This window comes from Aegilops tauschii, chromosome 2 (assembly GCF_002575655.3).
Source record: "Aegilops tauschii subsp. strangulata cultivar AL8/78 chromosome 2, Aet v6.0, whole genome shotgun sequence".
In the NCBI taxonomy this organism is placed as follows: domain Eukaryota; kingdom Viridiplantae; phylum Streptophyta; class Magnoliopsida; order Poales; family Poaceae; genus Aegilops; species Aegilops tauschii.
In genome coordinates, this window is record NC_053036.3 from 597,655,275 (window position 1) to 597,664,541 (window position 9,267).

Genomic DNA, 9,267 nt, shown 5'->3' on the forward strand with positions numbered 1-9,267 from the left:
CGCGCCAAAGATGTCGGGGAGAACGACACCTATGGGATCACAGGAATCCCTACTATGGTTGGCGGGGCGCAGGGTTGTGAGAAGAGCAGGTTTAGAAGTCAACACAGTTCGTTTACCCAGGTTCGGGCCGCGAGGATGCGTAATACCCTAGTCCTGCTTTGGTGTGTATTTGAGAGAGTTCTTGAGCTCTCGAACTAGCTATGGTGGCTGCGTAGTCCAAAACAGCCGAATCCCTCTCCAGTATGCCATGGGCCTCCTTTTATAGTCAAAAGGGGCTGCCACAGTGGCACACAGGAGGTGGAAAGGCCTACAGTACTGCCAGCTTATCGCACGGCATTACGAGACAAAGTGCATTTAATGCATCGCTTAGGTGTCCCTTAGCTTTATCGGGGACGGGAACGAGGCCCGTCCCATCCATCGCCGCCTCGCCTTGCTTCGACACGCGCCCAGGCCAGCGATGCATGTGGCGCCATGTAGGCCGGCAGGCAGCTGAGGTGGCGCGGTGGTAGAGTCTTCACGAAGATCTGCATGCCACCACGCAGGTGCCTGTTGGGTTGGTGTAGAGGCCGCCCGTCGCCACGCAGGTGCCTGCCCAGCTGGTTGAGCTAATAGCTGCTTGGGGACGGCGGTGGAGTCTTGGTAGGCGCGGGCCTGGCTGTGGCCCTGCTGACGCCTTCGGCAAGGGTCCTGCCGGGGGCCCGGCAAGGGTCTTGCCGTGGCGTGCAGTCGTCCCCGGCAAGGCGCTTGCCGGGGGTCTTGTGGATTCCCTCGGCTAGGATCCCGCCGAGGGTCGCCGTCTTCTGGTTCTCATCTGATCTCGGGTATTTATGATCTTGACGAAGATCTGCATGCTACCGCAGAGGTGCCTCCCGAGCCCTAGTTCCAGTATAGTTGTTGGCGGCGTTTGGAACCTTTGGGCTCAAGGGTGGCTCGCTCTGCTGGCGTTTGGGCAAGTTGCCCTGGCAAGGCTCTTGTCGGGGCCGCAGAGGCCGCCCCGTCAAGGATCCTGCTGGGGGAGTCCACCTCGCCCCTTGCTCTTTGTGTCTCTGATCTTGGCGTTGCTTCCGGTCACCTTGTGCCTTCGGCTTCTCTTCGATTTCCCTCCTTTGCCCTGCTAAGTGTGGCCGCGGCGCGTGGCTCTGACTGCCCGTGCACAAGTAAAGGGGTCAAAAGGAGAGCCCCTACTTTTGTACACCGACACATTGCAATCGTGCTTTTCATTCAAGGAGCTATCATGAATCACTTCATAAATTTCTTCATCACAATTTTTAGATTCACGAATCTCAAGCAAACCTTTATAAAGATAATCTAGTGCACTCAAATCATTAGCAATTGGTTCATCATAATTGGATCTTTTGAAAAGATTAGCAAGTGGATGAGGATCCATATCAATAGATTTTTAGCAAGCGAAGATGCAAGCAAATATAAGATACATGGCAACACAAGCAAAGATAGCAAACAATATTGCAAACAAAAACAGATCTGGCAAGAAATCGGCGAATGAAAAAGTGGGAGAATAAAACAACATTTTTTTGTGAAGTGGGGGAGAGGAAAACGAGAGACTAATGGCAAATAATGTAAATTGCGAGGAGATGAGATTTGTGATTAGGAACCTGGTATATGTTGATGATCCTCCCCCGCAACGGCGCCAGAAATTCCTTTTGATTGCTCCCTGTCTGCAAGGACTACGTCGGTATTTCCCCAAAGAGGAAGGGATGATGTAGCACAGCGAAGGTAGGTATTTCCCTCAGTGATGAAACTAAGGTTATCAAACCAGTAGGAGAACCAAGCAACACAACATAAACAACACCTGCACACAAATAAAAACACGTTGCAACCCGACGTGTTAAAGGGGTTGTCAATCCCTTTCGGGTAACGATGCCACAAATTTATAATTGATTGAAATAATAGATCGCAAATAAAATAAAGTGCAGCAAAGTATTTTTGTATTTTTGGTTTAATAGATCTGAATAAAATGCAAAGGAAAAGTAGATCCAAAGCAAATATATGAGAAAGAAGACCCGGGGGCCGTAGGTTTCACTAGTGGCTTCTCTCGAGAAAAATAGCAAACGGTGGGTAAACAAATTACTGTTGGGCAATTGATAGAACTTCAAATATTATGACGATATCCAGGCAATGATCATTACATAGGCATCACGTCCAAGATTAGTAGACCGACTCCTGCCTACATCTACTACTATTACTCCACACATCGACCGTTATCCAGCATGCATCTAGTGTATTAAGTTCATGGAAAAACAGAGTAATGCAATAAGAACGATGACATGATGTAGACAAGATCCGTTTATCTATTGCGTAGATATAGATCCCATCTTTTTATCCTTAGTAGCAATGGTACATAAGTGTCGTTTCCCTTTCTGTCACTGGGATCAAGCACCGTAAGATCGAACCCACTACCGGGCACCTCTTCCCATTGCAAGATAAATAGATCAAGTTGGCAAAATAAAACCCAAATATCGGAGAAGAAATACGAGGCTATAAGAGATCAAAGAAACTCAAATAACTTTCATGGATATAAAAAGATATAACTGATCATAAACTCGAAGTTCATCCGATCCCAACAAACACACTGCAAAAAGGACTTACATCATATGGATCCACAAGAGACCATTGTATTGAGAATCAAAAGAGAGAGAGGAATCCATCTAGCTACTAACTACGGACCCGAAGGTCTGCAAAGAACTACGCACGCATCATCGGAGAGGCACCAATGGAGGTGGTGAACCCCTCTGCGATGGTGTCTAGATTGGATCTGGTGGTTCTGGACTCTGCGGCGGCTGGATGAATATTTCGTCGACGTTTCTAGGGTTTCTGGAATATTGGGGTATTTATAGAGCAAAAAGGCGGTCCGGCGGGCACCCGAGGTGGGCACAACCCACCACGGCGCGCCTGGGCCTCCTTGCGCGCCCTTGGTGGGTTGTCCCCTCCTCAGGACTCCCCCCGGGTGCAACCAGGGCCCAACTTCTTCCTTTTGGTCCATAAAAAATCATCGTAAAGTTTCATGGCATTTGGACTCCATCTGATATTGATTTCCTGCGATGTAAAAAACATGCAGAAAACAGCAACTGGCACTTGGCACCATGTCAATAGGTTAGTACCAAAAAATGATATAAATGACTATAAAATGATTATAAAACATCCAAGATTGATAATAAAACAGGATGGAACAATAAAAAATTATAGATACGTTGGAGACGTATCAATTTGCAACGCGAGCATGAGCAGGTTGACGACTTTGAGTGGGCTCGTCATTTTCTTCAAAGCCATTTTCCTCAGCTGGACCAGCATGATTTTCTTCACATTCTAGAATGACTTCTTCAGCAGATTATTCAGTGGGTATGACATCCTTAGTAGCCTTGAACTTGATAGATTCCTCAGGAGACACTTCATCTAGCACAGGAGGTAGGTGCTCTCTTTGTGAGCCGTTAGTTTCATCAAACCACACATCTATAGTTTCAACAACCTTGTTGTGATAGGTGTTGAAGACTCTGTAGGTGTGCGAGTCCTTTCCGTAACCAAGCATAAAACCCTCATGTGCTTTCGGTGCAAATTTAGAATTGTGATGAGGATCTCTAATCCAACATTTAGCACCGAAGACTTTGAAATAACTCACATTGGGTTTCTTGTCAGTGAGGAGTTCATATGAGGTCTTCTTGAAGAATTTGTGAAGATATACCCTGTTGATGATGTGGCACGCAGTATCGATAGCCTCAGGCCAGAAGCGACGAGGAGTCTTGTATTCATCAAGCATAGTGCGAGCCATCTCAACAAGAATCCTGTTCTTGCACTCCACGACGCCATTCTGCTAAGGAGTGTATGGGGAAGATAACCCGTGAGTAATACCAAGTTCATCAAGATAGTCATCAAGGCCAGCATTCTTGAACTCGGTCCCATTGTCACTCCGGATATGCTTGATCTTTACGCCGAAATTCGTCGAGGCCCTTGAGGAAAATCGTTTGAAGACTTCCTGCACTTCAGTTTTGTACATAATGATATGCACCCAGGTGTAACGAGAATAATCATCAACAATAACAAAGCCATATAGAGATGTTGCATTTGTTAGAGTGGCATAATGAGTAGGACCAAACAGATCCATGTGAAGCAATTCAAAAGGATGAGTGGTAGTCATGATAGTCATTGAGGGGTGCTTGGCTCTGGTCATCTTTCCGGCCTCACAAGCCCCACAAAGATGGTCTTTGAGGAATTTGACACCCTCGATTCCAATGACGTGCTTCTTCTTCGCGAGTGTATGTAAGTTCCTCATGTAGCATGACCTAGTCGTCGATGCCATAACCAGCCTTCTGAAGCTTTTGCAAGTAGACATGTGGCAGGCTGTGGTCCTGCAGAGAAATCAACAATATACAAGTCTCCTCTCCTAAAGCCTTCGAAGACTTTGGAATTGTCAGATTACATGAGCACAATGCAGCGATATTTGCCAAAGAGGACAACCATATCAAGATCACAAAGCATTGAGACAGACATGAGGTTGAATCCTAAGGACTCGACAAGCATGACTTTGTCCATGTGTCTATCCTTTGAGATCGCAACCCTACCTAGACCCAATACCTTGCTTTTGCCTTTGTCAGCGTAGGTGATATGCTTCAGATGCGATGGAGATAAAGCAGCGTCCATCAAAAAGATCTTGTCACCGGTCATGTGATTTGTACATCGATCCACTGTCAAGGAACCACTTAGTAGCTTTTTTGGGTTGATCATCCTGTAGATGAATTAGTGCATCTTATGAACTCATATACTTCATCAGTGAAGAATATGACATCAAATTCATCAGATTGAATTTCATCAAGCAGTACAACAGATATAGCAGTATGAGGACATGAGATATGAGTAATTCATTTCTTCATGATTAGCTTGCGTCCTTTCAAGCATATTAAGGTCTCCAGCAAATTCTTCAGACGTTCAACTTTGTCTGAAGACCTGACCCTGCACAAGAGATTAGTTCTTTTTTTCACCACCCACATATGGAGGGGTGGCAAAGAGTTCATCATTCTATGAGCTCCATAAGAGAAAGGTGGCATTGAAGCCAGTGCACTTTGTTTCACAGAAGAGGGGTTAGAGTAAGCATATGAATAAGCAGAGAAATTCTTCAAGGACTTATGAACATAATGATTTGAAGAATAATGCACATATTCATAGTTCTTAGATTTTCCCTGTGAAACAGAAGTGTTAGCACGATGATGTTCATACGATCCACATGAGGAATTTGATCCATATGAGGAATTTGGTCCATATGAGGACTTGGATCCATATGAAGACTTTGGTCCATATGAAGAATTTGATCTGGAGTTCCTATTCTTCACAGGTGGTGTCATGATGACATTCACCTGAAGACTTTCAAGGCACCTCTTAGAAATCAAGATTTTCTTCATAGGGGGGCCGTTCCTGCAGTTAGTTCCAACATATCTAGCAAATACTTCACAATTCTGATTTTTGAACAGTTTATAGTTGGAGTCAAATGACTCATCAGAAGAATGTGAAGATTCACATGTAAAGCTAGATAAAGTAGATGGATCCACGGGAGGTCCTTTTGCAGCAACCCATGTGGTTTTGGGATACTGCTTAGGATTCTAGTAGGTCCCATCAGCATTGAGTTTCCTCTCAAAGGCAATACCCTCTTTCCTAGGGTTTCTGTTGAGGACCTGCTTTTTAAGCACATCACAAAGAGCCTGATGCCCTTTGAGGCTTTTGTACATGCCTTTCACATACAACTCCTTCAACCCTACACTGGCAGTGATACTTGTGGTATCCTCAGATGAGGAATTTGTGACCACAGAGACAATTGAAGAATTTGCAGCAATAGAAGTATTTGAACTTTCAGGTGAAGAATTAGTAGATTCACGTTCAATGCATTTCAAACATGGTGGAATGAATTCTTCCTGAGCGGAACTGATTTGTTGAGCAAGTAATGAATCATTTTCGTTCTGAAGATCTTCATAACTCACCCTTAGCTTCTCAAGATCTTGCTTTCTTTGAAGAAATTCGTAAGAGAGCTTCTCATGATCAGCTAAGAGAGTGTTATGATGACTTTGAAGATTATCAAACTTAGACTGTAGTCACTGAAGACTATCAGCCAGAGCTTGAGTTCGGTCCATTTCCTCACCCAACAGGTCATCGCTTTTGTCTAGCAGATTTTGAACCTTTTCAGGAGCTTTTTGTTGTTTGACGGTAATCTTAGCAAGTTTGGAATAGCTAGGTTTGAGATTTTCATCAGATTCATCCTCACTTGATTCAGGGGAGGGATATTTGAGTACCTTGGCACCTTTTGCCATGAAACAATAGGTGGGAGCGTATTCATCGTCGTCGTCAGCAGCAGTGTTGGGGAAGCCATTTCCTCAGCGTTGAAGATGGACTTGCTGACGAAAGCAGTAGCGAGGGCTAGGCTCGCCACACCAGAGTCTGACTCCTCAAATTCCTCCTCTTCCTTATTTTCCTCAGATTCAACTTCAGAATCCATTTCCTTGCCAATGAATGTCCGAGCCTTTTTGGATCTGCTCTTCTTGTGAGATGAGGACTTTGAAGATTTTGACGATGAGGACTTTGAAGATTTCTTCTTCTTCTTCGAGTCGTCTGAACTATCATCCTTGTACTTCTTCTTCTTTGATTCCTTCGCCCACTAAGGACAATCAGTTATGTAGTGCCCAGGTTTCTTGCATTTGTGGCAAGTCCTCTTCTTGTAGTCGAGGGATGAGGAATCTGATCTCATGTCATCACCCCTTGAAGATTTTCCAAAGCAACCACGTCTTGAGAACTTATGGAATTTCCTCATGAGAATTGCTTGCTCCTGACTTAGTTCTTCAGGATCATCAAGGCTACTGTCAGAATCTTCCCCTTCAGATGAGGAAACTGCCATGGCCTTAAGTGTGCCTGATTTTCCATAGCTTGGCCCATAGAGGTCTCTCTTCTCAGCTAGTTGGAATTCATGAGTGTTTAGTCTCCCAAGGATATCAGCAGGCTCAAGTGACTTGTAGTCTCCACGTTCTTGAATCATTAGTGACAGAGTGTCGAATGAGGAATCAAGTGATCTCAGCAATTTCTTCACCACCTCATGGTCAGTGATATTAGTGGCACCAAGTGCTTGAAGCTCATTTGAGATGTCAGTGAGGCAATCGAAGGTTTGGTGAACATTTCATTGTCGAGTCTTTTGAAGCGGTTGAAGAGATTGCGAAGAACATCAACTCGAGAGTCACGTTGAGTTGAGTCTCCTTCGTTAACCTTGGACAGCCTATCCCAGAGAAGCTCTGCTGTCTCCAAAGCACTCACTCTGCCGTACTGTCCTTTGCTCATATGGCCACATATGATATTCTTCGCTTGAGAGTCGAGTTGCTTGAATCTCTTCACATCAGCAGCGTTCACGGAAGGAGTGATGGAGGGAATGCCATTTTCCACAACGTACCAAAGATCGTTGTCAATTGCCTCAAGATGCATGCGCATCTTATTCTTCCAGTAGGGGTAGTCCGGCCCATTGAAGGTAGGACACCCAACCGAGAGCTTGATCATGCATGTAGTCGACATAACTAAAACTCCAGGTGGTTAAACCAAAATCACACAGAACAAGGGAGTACCTTGCTCTGATACCAATTGAAAGTGCGTTATATCGACTAGAGGGGTGGTGAATAGGAAATTTTTACAAATTCGTCACTGAAGAAATACAACTTGAGGAATTTGCTAAGTGACAAACTACTAGCAGCGGAATAAGTACTCAGGTGCAAGCATAACATGGCAGTAACACAGTCATCATGATGATATGAAACATGCACAGAGCACAGGTAGCGTGTAAACAGGATAAGCAGGCTGAAGATAAGATGACTGAAGAAATAGAGTTGAGGAAATTGAGAAAGTCTTCAAACAGTAACGATCAAGTTCATCAACACATGAATGAAGAAAATGAAAGGGTTGAGGAAATAGAACCAGTAGCTTGGTGAAGACGATGATTTGGTAGACCAGTTCCAACTGCTGTGACAGTTGTACATCTGGTTGAAGCGGCTAGGTATTTAAACCTGAGGACACACAGTCCCAGATACATAGTCCTCACCATATTTTCCTTGAGTAAAGTCACACAGACCTCGCCCAATCACTCGTGGTAAGTCTTCAGGTGACTTCCAAACCTTCACAGACTCGGTCACTCGGCGATCCACAATTCCTCTTGGATGCTCTAGACCATGACGCCTAACCGTCTGGAGGATGCACAGTCCTCAAAGGTAACAAGCGTCGGTTCCACACAGGAACAATCTCTTCAGTGATGCTCAATCACATTGGGTTGTAGGTGTTTGGGTTTGGGTTTTTCCTCACTGATGATTTTCGCACAAAGTCCTCGGAGGATGGGATGCTCTCAATGACAAGTGTCAGTTTTTCTCGAAGCAGCCAACGCTAGTGGTTGTAGGGGCGGCTATTTATAGCCGGGGAGCAGCCCAACATGACAAGACATAAATGCCCTTCAATGATATGACCGTTAGATGGGTAGAATATTTTGGACAGCTGGCGCATAGCACAACAATGGTCACAAATTTGAGCTCTCAAATTCCTCAGGGCTATCATGTTCCTCACTTGTAGGCAATCTGCACTGGCGAATTCCTAACTCCTCAGTCAGAACAAATTCCTCAGAGAGCAGAAGATCTTCGTCTCTGTCACTAAATAAATTGACTGAAATGTATGAGATTTCCAATGGCTTCACTCGAAAGGATTTCCTTAGTTTTACCTCGACCCCCTTTAACAGTACGGTGTTTTCTATGACTCAAGAAAGAGAAAATGAAACTATGAAAACAAAAGTCTTCACGCTTCATAATCCCCGCATCAATATCAAAGTCTTCAAGGTCACACCAATTTCCTTATTTTCAAAGTCTTCAAGAAAACCAAAGTCTTCAACTGAAGACATTTATTTTTAGGGGCCGACTTTCATCGTAAATATCAAACTCCTCATAGACTTATAGAACCTGTGTACACTCATAATCACATTAGTCCCTTAACCTATAAGTCTTCAATACACCAAAATCACTAAGGGGTACTAGATGCACTTACAACATATGAATATATGTTCATATATATTTAAGTCCAAAAGAAAATAAAACAATGAAAAATATAAATGGGGATAAAAGGTAAGAACATATGACAAAAAGCAGGAAAAAGAAAAGAAGTTAAAAATAAATAATAAAAAGGAAAAAGGAGAAAATAAAATTGATTAAAAATAAAAAACTAACAAGCAAAAAGGTACTTTCCTCGTTCCATAATTTT